The 8,641-nt window shown below is 32.1% G+C and overlaps 1 pseudogene; it reads left to right on the forward strand.

Annotated features, from left to right (window-relative positions):
- Positions 1–6,937: 6,937 nt before the first annotated feature.
- On the forward strand, positions 6,938–7,146 carry LOC145292619 (U2 spliceosomal RNA; annotated as a pseudogene).
- Positions 7,147–8,641: the final 1,495 nt, after the last annotated feature.

Consider the following 8,641-nt stretch of genomic DNA (forward strand, 5'->3'; position numbering starts at 1 on the left):
ACATCGTGACTTTGGAGCTTGGGTGTTCTTTGATACTGTTATGCGTAAATATATAAAGATAAATATTGTAAGATGATGTTTTATTTATCTCCTCTCAAGGAGGTTAGACACAAAGTCAGGGTTGAGTTTGACAAATATTTTTGTGAAACAAATTGCATTCGTACTTTACACGTTCGGTGTTTCAGTCCGTCTCGTTAACCACTTAGCCACCGTGAGCTGCACGAATTCTGGGCAATGTTGAGTATATGTTACCATATAAGTCATATAGAGGCACTGTTTGGCTTTATCACAATCCCTCAATGTGGCTAGAAAACTAAGGCAAGGTCTTCAGGTTATTATTGAAATCGGATTTTCTTGATAGTCTCAGATTCCATTTATTGTGCTATTCTCACAAGTCACGAGGAAGAGAAATATTACTGTCCATAAATACTATCTTTTTTAGAACGTTGTTTCATCAATAATAGCAGCTTCTCGTACCAGTGTTTAACTGAAGAAAGGTTGAAGGCATATATGTAGTCACCCACAAACCGACTGTTCCGTTGATAGATAGAAAAGTGCCTTTAGCAAAATAAAAACGCTAAATTTGTATATTGAGCTATCCACCCACACACACACGCACACACACATACATACATACATACATACATACATACATACATACACACATACACACATATATTTGTATGTGTATCTGTATGTGTGTGTTTGGCCGTATGTATATGAATGTCATGCAAATACGTTCTTCAGTTTATGAGGAAGTGCGTGTATACGCACCTTGTTTAGTCGGCGATAGAAGAGCTCGTGCGCATGTGTGTGTGTGTGTGTGTGTCGCTGTGATTGTCTCTACAGGGAAGTGGGGCGTCACCCTTGGTGAGGTAAAAAAAAGCAAAACCAGTCTATGAAGTGGTCCCCATCGTCACGCCATCTGGGACATTTGTAGCTGCTTGACATGTGTGCCCTAGCCCTTCCTTGTTTTGGGGCGACCGGCGATGGAAGAGGGATGCAGTAGGCCTACAGTACCCTACCAGTGATGGTACAACAACACAACCACAAGAGAAGCACGAGGCACTACTGTGCGGAAATAAAAGAAAGGAAGCCTCCCCGACGCTCCCGTACCTGAATGACGTTCATGTCGGACGGCTTTCTCTTCCGCCTTCTGTCGGGAATTTTATTATTGGCGATCAGATTACACTGCGAAATGAACCCCAACTCGTAAAAATTAAATAAACAAATACTCAAAATTTATTTTTGATAACCCAAAAATTATTAGTTGCCTCGACCACCCGTGACAATCTCTTAACTTTAACGATGGTTGTTAATCACGTTTTTACAAATAAGTTGTAATCTGTAAATATATGACGTCATAAACAATACCTGCTGTGACATCATCCATTTAAGGTATATATATATATATATATATATATATATATATATATATATATATATATATATATATAATTGTACTGTATACTAAAGCGACGACACTGACGTGACGTTGTTTCGATCGGTAGTCATTACAAAGTACAATCACCTTAGACAAAATGATTTCGTCTTTTCTATAGTTCCTATTTACTTTGCTTCCCCACGGGAGAGATTTAGACACCAGGATCATTTTTAAACGTGGAGAAAAGGAACAAAAATAAAGATTGTCTCAATCGTGAAGGATTTCTTCTCCACTGAAAGAGAACAAGTAATTGCAGTGCAGCATCTGACAAACAGATAATACACTTTGATCTTTTCTATAGTTATTCATAATGAAGAAACCGATACATACATACATATTAGTGTTGGGACGATTAATCGGAATCGGCAATCCAGAAAATCGGAAGTTTTTAAGGTATCAGAATCGGTATCGGAATCGGAAAAATTGTGCCTACTTTCCGATGCCAAAATCAATTCTTATAATTGTTTATTATTTGGTTTGGTTTTGTTTAAAATTTAATTTTCCATGACTGCTACTAAAGATAAAATGATAAATATGCATTGATTTTAAGCTACAAACAAAATTAAAATGTATAGGTCATGTATACGAGTGCATTTTTACGTTCATTAAGATTTATCACATGAGTTATTACTATAATCCAAAGTAAAACAACTCTATAATTAAATATTTAGTGATTTTGAAAAAAACTGAAATCGGAATCGGTAATTGTTTCGGAATCGAGAATTTGTATATAAATCCGGAAATATTTTAAAATCGTTACATCACTAATATATATGTATATATTTAGGGTTTTACTATAATTATTACATAATTTAATTTAAGATTTTACTATTTATGTACGTCTAAAGTATATATATATATGTATATATATATATATATATATATATATATATATATATATATATAACGAATTTTAAAACTAAACACATTCAAATCGTTAATATATACATACACACATACACATACATACATACACACAAACATACATACATGCACACACTATACACACACAAACACCAAACACACACACACACACACACACACACACACACACACACACACACACATATATATATATTACCGATTTGAATGTGTTTAGTTTTAACATTCTTTTTTGTGTGTCTGTCCAAATGTGGGCGATAATTTGCTCCCTATTAAAATATGTTTGATATCGTATTGTATGTTCTATTAAGAGAGAATTTAACAAGTGTAACTATGTTAATCGCAACTACGTAACTTACAGATTAGAATTATTTATTTACGATTAATCAAACATTTATCGATATAAAAATAATATGGCGTAAATTAAAACGAAATTAAAGAAAAGGCCTTTTAAAATAGATAATTAAATTGCCAAATTAACTCAACCAGAATGCAATTAAGTTTCTTCGTAAACAAGTGTTACAGAGGAGGGTGGAGTTGCAGGTGGCAGAGGTGGTTCTGGAGAGGACAGTCACCCGCATGGGCTTGCAAGGATGACGTCAGTAGAGTCCGGTTCCAGGAGGGGCGATCAGGGCAGCGATTCGGGATCGAGGGGCGCCGGGAATGACGCCAAGAAGTCCAAAATGGGAGGCACAGAATTTGGATGAGCAGGACTGATCGACATTAATACAATAAACAAAAAGAGCATGGAGGAATGTTCTGACGTTATCTGTACCATTAAAAAGGGAGACAGCAAACAACGAGAGAAGAAGCGACCGCGGGCAGGATAGCGAAAACATCATATCTCAGCCATATTGTGATCCCTCCTTGCTGTCAGTATTGTCACTAGAGAATAAACATTGTTGCTTATCGTTCAACTTACTTGTTATTAAAAAAATACAATAGACTATTTTTGTTTACGTCTGATTATGTGGGCACGCATAATTATACGGATTCAAACAACCCAAGACTAGCGATCCGGCTAGTCTTATAAATAACACAAGCCAATCATCTTAATCTTTGAATATTAGTTGCAAAAAAAAAAAAAAAAAAATGAATGAATTACTCCGTGGCTCATTGAAAGTTGAAAGCAATTTGAAAACATTTAATCTGTCGAACAGAATGTAATTTTTATACATTTTTATATATTAGAATATTAAAATTTGCATAAGCTAATTACATAACTTAGGGTTTTACTATTTATGTACGACTAAATCAGGCACGACTAACATACGGTGAATTTATGCTGTTAATAGTGATTTGTTATTCAAACAACTTTGGTTCAGGCGATTTTGGTCCGTCGGCGCCAAATGGTCGTAAAAATGTACCTAAAAAGCTAGTTGTAGAAAGAAAGGAACTCTCGGATGAAAATTGTGACTAAATTCATTTTATTGTTTATTACAATAATACTGCAAGAACATTTTGCGCTGAAAAGCTCAGATTACCCGAACGACTGATTCAAGTTGTTTAATTCGTCAAATTAGCAATAGCAAGTAGTCGTACCTTTAGTCGTGCGTAATTTACTCGTACCTTTTCGAAATTATGGTGCTACTTAATCTGATGATATCCAAGTAAATGTAGCTCAAAGTATAAAAATACATGGAAGTTGATCTGTTTATTTACATGTGTTTTTTTTATTTAATAAATGTGTTTATTTACATGTGTTTGTGAACAGTAAATGTTTATTTACAGGTATTTTAAAACAGTAATCATGTTTATTTACATGTGTTTCTTTTTAAGTAAATATCGATTTTTTAAAAAAAATAAATGTTTATTTATATTGTTCTCTTTAAATAAATGTGTTTGTTCATTTGTAGGTGTTTTTAAAATAAATATGTTTATTTAAATGTGTTTTTAAACTTAAATATGATTATTTACATGTTTTAAAGTATGTATGTTTCTTTACATGTGTTTTATAAAACATATTTTTATTTTTTTAAAAATAAGTATGTTTACTTACGTGTGTTTAAAAAAAATTTACACGCGTTTTTCTAAAGTTAATATGTTTATTTACATGCGTTTTTTTAAAGTAAATATATTATTTAAATGTAATATTTTAAAGTAAATGTGCTTATTTACATGTTTTAAAGACATATGTTTATTTACATATACTTTTTAAAAGTAAATATGTTTATTTACATATGATTTTTTAAGCAAATATTCCTCCATATGTGATTTTTAAAAAATAAATATATTTATTTATATGTGTTTTAAAAAATAAATATGTTTATTTATATGTGCTTTATTTAATAAATATGTTTATTACATGTTTTGTAAAATAAATATTTTCATTAACATGTGTTTATTAAAGTAAATGTATATATATATATATATATATATATATATATATATATGTGTGTGTGTGTGTGTGTGTGTGTGTGTGTGTGTTTAAAGAAAGTGTGTTTTTTACCTGTGATTTTTAAATTAAATATGTTTATTCACATGTGTTCTGTTAAGGTAAATGTTTATTTAGTTGTGTTTTAAAATAAATATGTTTATTTACATGTGTTTTTATAAAATAAATGTTTTTCGAATAAATAGTTTTTACATTGTTTTTTTAATAAACATGTTTATTTAATGTTATTTTTTGCTAAAATAATTTTATTTTTACTTTAATTTATTTACTGTAAATATTTTTAATTATGTGTGTTTTTTTAAAATAAATATATTTATTTACATGTGTTTTCTTAACGTAAATATATTTAATCACATGTGGTTTTTAAAATAAATATGTTTAATTATATGTAATTTTTTAAAATAAATATGTTCATGTGTTTTTAAAGTAAAAATGTTTATTTACATGTTTTTTAAAATAAATATGTTTATTTATATGTAATTTTTAAAAATAAATATGTTCATGTGTTTTTAAAGTAAAAATGTTTATTTACATGTGTTCTTTTAAAATAAATATTTTAAATTACATGCGATTTTTTTTATAAATATGTTTTTACGTGTGTTTTTTAAAAGTAAATATGTTTATTTACATGCGTTTTTTTAAAATAAATATATTTACTTATATATGTTTTTTAAATAAATATATTTATTTACGTGTGTTTTTTTGGAAGTAAATATGATATTTACATGTGTTTTTTAATGCAAATATATTTATTTACATGTGTTTATTAAGTAAATGTGTTTATTTCTTTGTTTTTAAGTAAATAGGTTTATTTACATATGTTTCTCAAGTTAATATGTTTACTTACAGAAAAATCTTTACAGAAAATATTAATACTGAAAGTAAAATAATTTGTTTTTATATATAAGAAAATATGATAAAAAGAAAAGCAAATGAATGTTAACATAGTTAAAAAAATATGAATTTTTCACACATTATAAATTAAAATAAACCAAATGAAAATAAAATGGGTATTTGTTCACACATAATTAAACTACATAATAATTACGAACCCAATAGATGATATTTGTCGAAAAGTATGTTTCATTCGTAAGTTAGACTAAGTGACACTTTTTACTTGCGACATGTTTCAAAAACCGAAAGTCATTTTGGCTGGCAAATATACTCGATCGCCAAAATGCCCTTTTGGAGTGGGGTGGTTAAAATTCGAGCTTGTGTCTTTTTTTCCCTAACCTCGTGTGTAGGGGAGGAGACAAATAAATAGGAGAAGTCAATTTTGAACTTTCTATTTCTTGGTGAACTGCATATTCCTGACAATAAATAATGACCTTGTATTTAACTTATGCCTTTATCGGGAGGCAAATAAATAAAGATTAACTGACCCATTGGGGTTCACCTTAATGTTCCAGTTAGCTAAAGGACTAAACCCGTACACAGTTTTCATCAATCAATCGATAATCGATCAATATCAAGTATTGTATCAATAAACATGAAATAACGGACCTTTCATAATTGTGCGATGAATCTATTCAAAAGGTGATCGCTTTATGACTATCTAATCTCATTTATTATTAATGACTATATAGTATTAGTATTAAGACTATATAATGTCATTTATTATTAATACTTAATATTAATTGTATTTCCTTTCCCCGTTCGGCTGCCTTTTTTATCGTCACCATTTACAGGCCGCTTCTCTACAACCGTTGAAACTAGTAGTGCGCATCGGAAATAAAGGATACGCATCTGCCAAGATTTTAATTGTAGTTGCGATTTTGTTTCCTCGATTCATTACCGATAATAAGGAAAAATTAGCGTAATCTCGTAAAAGTTCCACGGTGCGTTCTACATCAATCTGTATGATTCACTAATAATATTTCTCTTTTAAATAATAAATCTCTGTATTTCTTTTTAGTCGCGTGCAAGCGACTCTATAAGTCACTCCGTCGGTCCGTCGGTCTGTTGGTCGGTCGGTCTGTCCGTAACACTTTTGTGCTTGGCCTTTTTGATTAAGATCAAAGGTCTGTTGTTAATACATGCTGTTCTTAGCCTTTAAAGCTTTTCTTGGCCTTGGTCAATGTAGGGGAAACCCTTCATACTAATTGTCACTATCCAGTTCCCCTACTCCCCGGGGAGTTGGTCCCCTATCTCCCCTTCACTCCTCACATTAAAAATCGGCCTTGTGCCTAATTTGCTCGATGGGGGAGCAAATAAATACCCTTTTCTTGGCCTTTTAGCCAAGATCAAAGTGTAGTATCTGTCCTTACTACATGCTGTATTTATGTTTGTAACTTTGTGATATAAAGTGGGGGATCACTTTTCTGTATTAATTTAATGTAAAATGATCACCCATTTTACAACCAGTCAGTCTCAAAGCCATTCAAGTCATTCTCCAGATCATTCAAGTTGTTTTGAAGGATTCCAGTTATTTTTTAAGCATTTAAGTCATTCTTAAGGTCATTCAATTCATCCTTAAGTTCATTAAAGTCATTCTAAGTCATTTACTGTTTATTTATTTAAGTAATTTCAGCCCATTTTTCGGCCATTTTAGTTTATCTTTTTTTTTTTTTACACAGTGGTCACCACTTATCAAGGCCCGGAAGCCACTCAGGGATAAGGGTTATTGCAAGTACATTACGTTAGTGTGGAGATTTGATGAAGTGTTTACTTAAGGGGGCGGTTCATTAGGAATTTGTTAACGTTGGACTTGAAGACATCCAAGTTGTAGTCAGGTGGGAAGCAGGCAGACGGAACAGAGTTCCACAGGCGTGCAGTTCTAAGAAAGAAGCTTTGTTCATGGAATCCACGTTTTGATTTAGCCACAGATAAAGAGTGGGGGAAATTTTTCACAGTGGATTCAGCTAGACGGGTGTTTTCCGTGAAAGATTGGCGAGGGGGACCAGAGATTGGAGTTCAGACGAGCACCTGCCATGGAAACACCGATAAAACAAGGATAGGCTCGCAACGTCTCTTTTGTGGGAGAGAGGTTGCAGGGTAGAGAAAAGGGCATCCCCCACTAAGCCATGAAGTCTATTTTATACTCTGTCAAGGCAAGATAGGCTGTTTTTCGCAGCTCCTGCCCAGATATAGCAGCAGTATTCCATCCTTGGACGTACTTGGCCTTTATATAGATAGAGAATTGCATCAGTAGTGAGATATCTTCTGGAGCGGTAGAAGGATCTCACCATCTTTCCAGTGACCTTGGCAACAGACTTGATGTACGTGTTCACTTTCAGATCAGGAGTAAAGGTCAAACCCAGAAGCTTGTCAAAACACAGGGCCTCTCCCAGACGAGAGCCATCCATCCCAATTGATGCCAGATGGGGATCAAAGCGTTGATGATGTAAGGATAGGAGTTTGGTTTTAGATGCATTAAGAATTTCATGTCAATCCTACATTCACGCACTCATTCATTACACGAGAGCACGCGACTAATTGCTATCCGCCTTGTTTTCCTAAAATTAGCTGTGAGTGTCAGCTAATTTTTTTAAAAAATAAATACAGCGATTATGTTATCTATTTAGTTAACATTACATTTAATTATTTTTGAAACAATAAATACTAGATACATTAACCCGTGAAAAGTGAGAAAAAGTTATAGCCCGTTGACTTAGAATGAGTGTTTCATACCAAATGGTATCCATTTGTTATAAAGGACCCATTCTAAGTCTAAAGCTCCGGTAGAAGACACGGCTGGAACCCTAAATGTTTTGGTTTCGATTCTAGCTAATGGCACCAAAATCATTGTTTAGGTACAATATAATATTCAATAACGAATTGGCTCTGTAATAATAAATATGAAATATGCATGAATTAAAATATATTTAAGCGTATTTTACGACCCAACAAGACCGAACTCCCCCCCACTACTCATATATAAACACACACACATGCACATACACACATATATGTATGAGGTA

This window comes from Euprymna scolopes, chromosome 13 (genome assembly GCF_053919585.1).
Source record: "Euprymna scolopes isolate OS-2025 chromosome 13, ASM5391958v1, whole genome shotgun sequence".
Lineage (NCBI taxonomy): Eukaryota > Metazoa > Mollusca > Cephalopoda > Sepiida > Sepiolidae > Euprymna > Euprymna scolopes.